Here is an 8,427-nt window from a genome sequence, read left to right as displayed (position 1 = left end):
CAGTAGAGAATGCTGTGGGAGGGGCGACTGTAGAATTGGCAAAAAGTTGGAAAGAGGAGATACTTCTGACCTCTGTCTCACAGCAGTCACCCTTGGGGGGACGCTGATTGTTACTCTTTCACACCCTTTTGAAGTTACAGGAGATCAGACGCCTCTGCCATATCATTTTTACAGTTAACGTCAGAAGTGGGATTTGTTGCAATGGCTCCAAACTCATGGCAACATGGGACTTTGTAAGAGAGAATAAAGGGACCTGGGAAGTAAAACTTTTGGTTTGTGGATGATTACTTTGGTGGTTGTATATAGGTTTCAACCTATAGTGGTTGAAAGGAAACGTTATGCTGGAGCAGCACATAGGGCAATGGAGGGTAGAAAAACCACTCGGGTGACTTCTCTGTCATAAACAAGATGACAGGTAGGAGACCAGGGGCTTCTGTTTCCACCCAGCCAGAGGCTCATGGCCATGTGCACATGAATGGGAAGATACCGGTGGAGAAGAGAAGATGAGACCCGAATATTTTTGAAAAGGGTTATGTGTTTATTTGAATGTGGGAGCTTTGGTGGCCTAGTGCCTAAGGCACTTGACTGTTAACCTGAAGGCTGGCAGTTCAAACCCACCAGCCACTCCTCAGAAGGAAGACTGGGCAATCTCCTTCCATAGAGTTACTGCCTTGGAAACCCAAGGAGGGGTCACTAGGAGTCGGAAGTGACTCAGTGGTGGTGAGTTTATGAATATTGAATATTTCTCTTACCTAATGCTGTAAAAAGACCTAATTGTAGGATTGGTAGGAATTTTGAATATTACCAATAACAGCTTGTGACCCTGCCTTCAGCCAGTCTTTGATAGATATACTAAGAGAGAAGCTAGGATTTTCCCAAAAAGGACACGGGCTGCTAAGTTTAATGCATTCACCCTGTGTATAGAGTTTTGGGGGCTTGGTATTAAACCTGAACCCCTTCTAGGAAATATGTATCTGAGAGGACATGCAGACCCACTCAGAACTGAGAGAACAGAAGATTTGGCTTTGAAGGAAGGACCTACAAGGAAAAAAAAATGTATATTTTGTTTTTTGAATTTTGAGGAAGCAGTTTGCCTATAGGTACACTGAGGCAGGAAAACTCAGTGCCCATCAGAAAAACCCCATTTGTAGTACTGGAAGTTCAAGGGAGCTATGTTCAATTGATGAGTGGAAGTCGTTGAGGTGCAGTAATGAAGGTATGAGTTCATTTTGGATATGTTCCATTGGCACCTATTGATGTAGCTCACATGGGCTACATAAAGAAGGGTCCGGCTGATTTGATGTACAGGGAGGTGTATGGACTTATGAGCCTACAGCTGGTACCAGTTTACCAAGCCCACAGGATTTAGGGATGAGATGACCAGAACCCCACTGAATGGAGAGAAAATGACACTATGAGCTGTTGTGCATTGCTCAAATTCGATGGCTTGTTTTTGACTGGACTTGGTGTACAGATGCAGATGCTCAAAGTTCCAACTAGAACAGAAAGTTCTTTACCTCAAGGAACATGCTTGTCTCTCAGAGTATTGATTTGATAAAGACTGACAATTTAAACACTGGCTGTCTAAAATGGAAGGAGCTCTTGTGGCGTAGTGCCTAGGTCATTTGACTGTTAGCCAGAAGGTTGGTTCAAGGCCACATACCACTCTGCAGAAGGTAGATTGGGTCATGTACTTCCATAAAGATTTACTGCCGCAAACCCAAAGGGGGTCACAATGAGTCAGAATCAGCCTGATGGTGAGTTTGATTTTTTTATCTAAAACGAGGAGGGGGAGAGAAAAAGGCATGAAGTGGTTCACTCACACACTTCCGTGGGTGTGCATTCACTCAAAATTAGAGGGACCTGGGAGAATCTCCTCTGAATAGATTCCTCGTGTCTTGCTTGATCTGGGGAGGAGTGGGTGGGAATAGATGGCTATAGGACTATATGGGTCAGTTGTGAGTATTGATTTGCTAAAAGTGTTGTGACAGTAAAAACTGTTTGATACCTTGTGAGGCTTAGAGCAAGAGAATAACCTTCCAGTTAGTTTCTATCAGAATCAGAGAGGGTAAAGGAGGGATGACTTCGGAAAACCTGGCCCGATCAAATGCATACCTGCAGCAGACATGAATGGCTTGTACCTGAGTCACTTCACCCTGAGGACTCTTGTCCTGCTGAAGGACTAATTGTTAATGAGTGTCTTGGATTGGTAAAATGGTTGGGAGGAGGAAGAAAATCCTTTAGGTATGAAAGAGCCCATGGCTAGAAATGTCAGGAGATGGACTGTGATGAACTGAATTACTTATTATGGCCATTCTCTCCATAGTGTTTGTAACTCCCACCATGTGATTGGGTGGGGCTATGACAATTAGGTGCTGGTAATGCAAATAATGTCAATAGCAACCATATGGAGGTGTCATCATGCTAATAAAGTATATACGATGCTAATGGCCCAAGAAGAGAGCAGAGCAGAGCACCTCCTTCAAACTTGTGGTCCCTGTGCTGGGAACCAACTAGACTCGGGAGAAAGAGCTGTAACCCCAGACAGGCAGAAGCAGCAGCAGAACCGGAAGACCCGTGTGAGACATTGCAGTGGTGTTCCTGGCCTATGGAGTGAGGAAACTGCCTTTGGGCAGGGGGCTTGCTGGAGGGGCAGAGTGCCTTCAGACGCTCGGTGGAGCTAGGCTCACTGACCCGTGGAGCCAGAAAGCTGGGCCCCTTTGGGCAGGAGGCTTGCTGATGAAGTGGGTTTCCTCGGGGTACTTGTTTGTGGAGCTAGGCTTACCGACCCACAGAGAAATAGCTGGGCACCTTCAGTTAGACGGCTCGCTTGCAGAGTAGGATGCCTCTTACTGATGGAGCTAAAATGCTTTGTAACAGTTGCCTGAACAGGACAGGGGCCAGGATGTCCTAGGAAGTTCAAATGGCCCATCGCCAAGAGACGGAGGCTAGAGAGAGGAATGCATGCAGGCACAGTTGGGAAGAGACTCTCCGGACGAGAGAACTGTATCCTGAGTCTTCCCTGATCTGTATGGTAACTTGGTCCTTCTCTCACAAACCCTGTAAGTTGGGAGTGTCATCTGTGAGTTCTGTGTGGCCATTGCAATGAATTATTGAGCCCAGCAGAACTGTGAAGAGTGCAGTGGAGGAACAGCTGGTGTCAGAATTGGTATAAGGTTTGGAGGGAGGATGCATGTCTGCCCTGTCCCACACAGGAGGCAGCCTTGGCCTGATGTTGATGGTGATTCTCCACCCCAACCCCCCATGAAGTTAGAGGCAGAAAGAGGGCCCTCTCACACAATTTTTATGACCTGGCAACCACTGATCTGATCTTTCAACAATTTGGTGAAAATGGCATCTGTGGTGGTTAAGTTCATGTGTCAACTTGGCTGGGCCTGGTTGAGTGGCTGGGCAGCTGGATGTAGTTCTTCCCCATGGTAAGACTGGTAATTAACTCCATGGTAGAATGTATTGGAGCAGCTGAGTAGCTGTTTTGGGGATGTGGTCTGCTTCCCATGTATAAAATACAGCTTTGGGAATGGTCTTAGCTTACGGCATGTTTGAACCCTGTATGTAGCCAAGTTGTCGTTCAGCAGCCTGTCATGCTCTGCTGACCTTGGGACTTTCAATGGACTTGAATTAATGGCCTGCCATGTGGTTTGGTAACATGAGGACTGTGCCTTTTTACTTGTCAACCTTGGGCTTGTCAGCCTTAGCAGCCAGCAGCTGAGTGAAGAAAAGCCTCCAGCTTCAGTGGGTTGGGAGCAGGAGGCAGAGCTGAAGCCCAAGGTTGAGGGGCTTTCACCCAGTGCCTAGAGACTGCCACTTTGAACTTGGACTTAAAGCCTCCAAACTGTAAGAGAATAAACTCTTTCTTAAAGCCATCCCATTTGTGGTACTACGGCACTAGGGAACCAGAACAGCATCATACAATATGTAAGCTTTCTGGATTGCTGTTTTTGTCGCTCACCAAATTGCTCATAAGATTCGTCTAAGCTGATTAATTCATTGTTTTACATTCCTTACTAGTACCATATTTTTATGCAAATAACATACCCATTTGTTTGGCAGCTGCACAAACATCTTGAGTGTTAGTTTCCTATGAGCACTACATGTGTTACATGTGTGTATGCGTTATTTAAGTGGGTGCGTTATATGTGGAAGATGCAGTGTACAAACTGGATGTGCTTGTTTATCTGTTCACCCTTAAAGGAGATGTGAGTTGCTTCCAGGATTTTATTGTCAATTTAATGAAAATTATTGAAATTTGAGTACATGTTTTTTTGTGAACATTTTCATTTTTCTGGGTCATGTTAAGTTTGTATTTACCTTACATGAAACTACCAAACTCATTTCTGGAGTGGCTGTACTACTTCACGTTCCTACAAGCAAAGGTCCTATATTCAAATGTCCTATATTCTCTCCTGCACTTGGTATGTTCCATATATTTTAGCCGTTTAATACCTTATCAGAGATTGTTACTCTTCGTTATAACTGGCACTTTGTGTTGTCATTATATTTTATATTAGCCATTTTACTAGGTGTGTTGTGATATTTGATCATGGCCTTAACTTGCATTTATTTCAGTCACGTCTGATGAGGATGAACACTTCTCCATTTCTTATTTGCTGTTTGTAAATCCTCTTTCTTGTAGTGTCAGTTCATGCCTTTGCCCATTTTCCAGTCTGTGGTTTGTTTTCTTCCTGTGTAGTTTGTAGCATTACTTCTGTATTCTCAATACAGATCCTGTGAGATATGAGATATGCAAATATTTTCTCCTAGTCTGAAGGTCATATTTCACTCTCAGCCTGGACATTCAAGGAGGAAATATTTTAAATTTTCATCAAGTGCAGTTTCTTTGTTTGTTTGTTCTTACTGATTATAGTTTTAGTTTTATGTCTTAACATTTCTTTGCCTCCTGCTCAAATACTTTCTTTTAGAAGGATCAGCACAGGGCTAGTCCCTATGAGGCAGAGGTTAAAGATGTTCCCAATGTCTGACTTCTTCATACTGCTGTACCACTCCACTCCTCTCCTCTTCTCAGGACTCTCTCGCTTGTCTTAGGCTTTCAAATTTTGCTACAGTATCTCACAGAATTCACAAACTTCCAAGGAAACAGCTCACATGGTGGTGGAGACTGAGAGGCTGGCAAGTCCCAAGTTCGTGGGATAGGTCTGGAGGATTCTCCTAACTCATGTGGTTGACTGCTGCTGTCTCAAGTCCAGGGGTGAGATGACAATGAACCAAATGGAGGACCGGAACAAGAAAGCGAACTTTCCCAGAACATTCCTTCAAGGAAACTAAGAGTGATGACTTGAGCCACACCCTTCAGAAAGGTGGGACTCAAGATACATCCCACCCTAAACAGGCATAGGGACTAGGATCTGCAATACTTCACAAAATGGAGGACACACCAGTTCCTCTCCTAGGTAGACAAACGGAAATTTGTACATACATCCATGCAAAAACTTGTTCACAGTAACGTTTTTCATAGCCAAAAAGTGGAAACACCCCACATGTCCATCAATTGATGAATGGATAAATAAAACATGGTGTATTTGAACAATCCAGTATTACTGGCAATAAAAATAAATTTACTGAAATATTTTCCCAACATAAATGATCTTGAAAACATGTTAAGTGAGAAAAGCCAATCACAAAAGACCACATGTTGTATTTTATGGTTCCACTTATATGAAATGTCAAGACCAAGCAAATCTACAGAGATATAAAGTAGATTTGTGCTTCCGTTGACATGGGGTGGATACTAGATGGATACCTAAGGAGATGCTGCTGATCTGTACGGGATTTCCTTTTGAAGTGATGAAAATATTCCTATTGATTGTGGTAATGATCGTACAAATGAGTTAACAAAACTAAAGAGTTTTATACTGTAAATGTGTGGGTTTTATGTTATATGAATAACATCTCAATAAAGCTGTTATATTAAAAGAATATAGTTGTCTTTCTTTGTTAAGTCTAATTAACTCAACCCTAGGCTTTTTATAGTTATATACTCTTTGAGTGGATGTTCTGTAATGTACTATTCACATTTTGAAATATATCCAGTTTGTTCCTGTTTTTTTTTCTCCTTAATACCAATACTAATGTGGTTAATGTAAAGAGGTATTTTACCAAATAAATTTGCTAGTGGAATTGCTCCATTTGCAGCATCCCCATCCCCCCCCCCCCAAGAAAAAAAAACGAAGTAACAGAACTCTCCAAAAACTGGTGAATTCAAACACATTTTAAAAATATCTGTTAGGTGCAAAAGTACGCCATGACAAAAAAGGAACAGACTGTTGATCCTGACCTTCACTAGCGTTTACTGGTCTTTCCCGCGGCCCAAACCTGAAAGGTGAGTTTGTTCCGGACCAGTCGCCTTTCCTTGCTAGTCTGTGACCTTTATCATAAACTTCAATAAGAGCTTCAAACATTCTGGATTTGAAAGTCATGTATTGCAACCCACTTCCCGCTGGATAGGAGGCCTGGTGGATGAAGGGGTTAAAGTGCTACGCTGCTACTGGGTCCTGTAAGAAAGGTCACTAAGGGATGGACTCCACAGCAGTGGGCTGTTCTTGACTTTACGCTAGAAACTCAGCCCGGGTTTACCACGCAAGGACTATATAGCTTTTTGACTAAGTGGTGTTTGCCGTACGGAAACTTCAACTTCCTCTAAAATGGCCGCGCCCACAGTCCCATTTCCTAATTCTGTATAAAATGGATAAATGGCACCGCCATCTTTTCTGCCCATCTCAGGGAAAGAGATTTTATCCCACACTGTATTTTTTAAAACTCAACATTTTTTAAGCTTGAGCCTCCGAACGACTATCTATTTCCAGGCAGGACTGAGGCGCTAGGACCGTGTGGGTGACTCCTCATCCTTCCATCCATTTCTGGTTACAGGCGCAAAAACAGCCCGTTTGCCTCTTGTACGTAATGTATTCGAAGATGGCTGCCCCCAGGGTTACATGGCAAAGAGGGCGCGGATGTATTATTCCACCCCCTGCAGTCCAGAGAAGTGCTCCATAGGATTCCAAGGCTGTAAATCGTTATGGAAGCCAACTGCCTCATGTTCCTCGTGCAGAGTGGTTAGTGATTTCAAACCGCCAACCTTGAGGTTCGCATCCAAGTGCTTCAACCACTGTGTCGCCAGGGCTCCTACAGGCATATTAAACCCACGGCCATGGAACCGATTCTGATACATAACGACCCTAGAGTACTAAGTAGAACTGCCCTGTCGAGTTTCTAAGGCTGTAAATTTTTATGGAAGCGAAGAGCCACTGCCCCATCTTTATTCCGTGGAGCAGCTGGTGGCTCCGAACTGTGATTGGCAGCCAAAGCCTGAACCGTTACGCCGCCTGGGAGATGCACTTGTAGCTGTACTTCCTAGAAACCCTTCAGGCCCTCGTCGGTCACCGTACGCCGGTTGCCTCTGAGGTGGGGCCAGACATGGCGGCAGTTGAGGGAAGTGATTTCTGTCAGCGACTCATCCCGCTGGTGGGTGAAGAAAATCCGTTCGGTGCTTGGGGTCTTTGCGTGGAACCGGGTGACGGGTCTGATATCGTCCGTGTGTGGCGTTGTACTTGGGCGGCCGTCGGGACATTAACGTGGGTACCCCCTCTTTTGCGGGGCGTGGTAAGTACTCCGAGGTGGGAGCTGTGTGATTGGGGGTGTCTTTGGCGTCATTGGTAGCCTTCTCTCGGGATTAGAGATTTAAGATCCCCAGAGAACAACGACGGACAGTCTCGATGTCAGATTGGGGGTCTTCGCGGGTTCTGTGCCCGTGGGGCTCAGTCAGCGAGAACTGGACGGGCGTCTTTGTCAGCGGCCGCGGGCTACCCTTGGGGTTCTGTTTGGAGTAAATGCTGGAGGAGCTGTTTCGGGGTCCGCCGTCGGGGCTTTCTGGCCCCGGGTTTGGGATTATTCGGGGGGGGGGGTGTGTGTTTGCGGGGTTGGTCTGTGTGGACGGTTGCCGCTCCGAATGCCTTGATGGACAGACGCTAACTTTCACCGTCAGTGCGTTCTGCGCAAGCGCCCTGCTCGTGACCGCTTTTCAGTTAATCCAGTTGTTTCTTATGGTTGAACTGTCAGTCATCAACGTTTCCCGGCAGCTGAATGAGTTACCGTATCGACAAGTTATATGTGTTTTTGCTTCAGATGCGCCTTTTATCCTTCTTGCTGCATGTTTACAACGTGTTTCTCAAAGACATGTGATTTTCTTAGGTTCTTTCTGACATATGTAAAATAACATCTCTACCACTCTAAATTCGGTTTCCCGAAGCTAACCTTTGTCAGAATGTTAGTATATTTAAATGTGAGGCTTTTGTGTTATGTGCCTGTGAGTCATAATTCAGAGAAACTGTTAAATGGTCTTAGGATTTCCATTTTCACTTTATCGCATGTAATAAACGTTTAAAAGTTGAA

Source organism: Orycteropus afer, unplaced genomic scaffold (genome assembly GCF_000298275.1).
Source record: "Orycteropus afer afer isolate SDZICR_OR568_19922 unplaced genomic scaffold, OryAfe1.0 scaffold00718, whole genome shotgun sequence".
NCBI lineage: Eukaryota > Metazoa > Chordata > Mammalia > Tubulidentata > Orycteropodidae > Orycteropus > Orycteropus afer.
The sequence above is the reverse complement of the archived record's forward strand: the minus strand, read 5'-3'. Positions refer to the sequence as shown.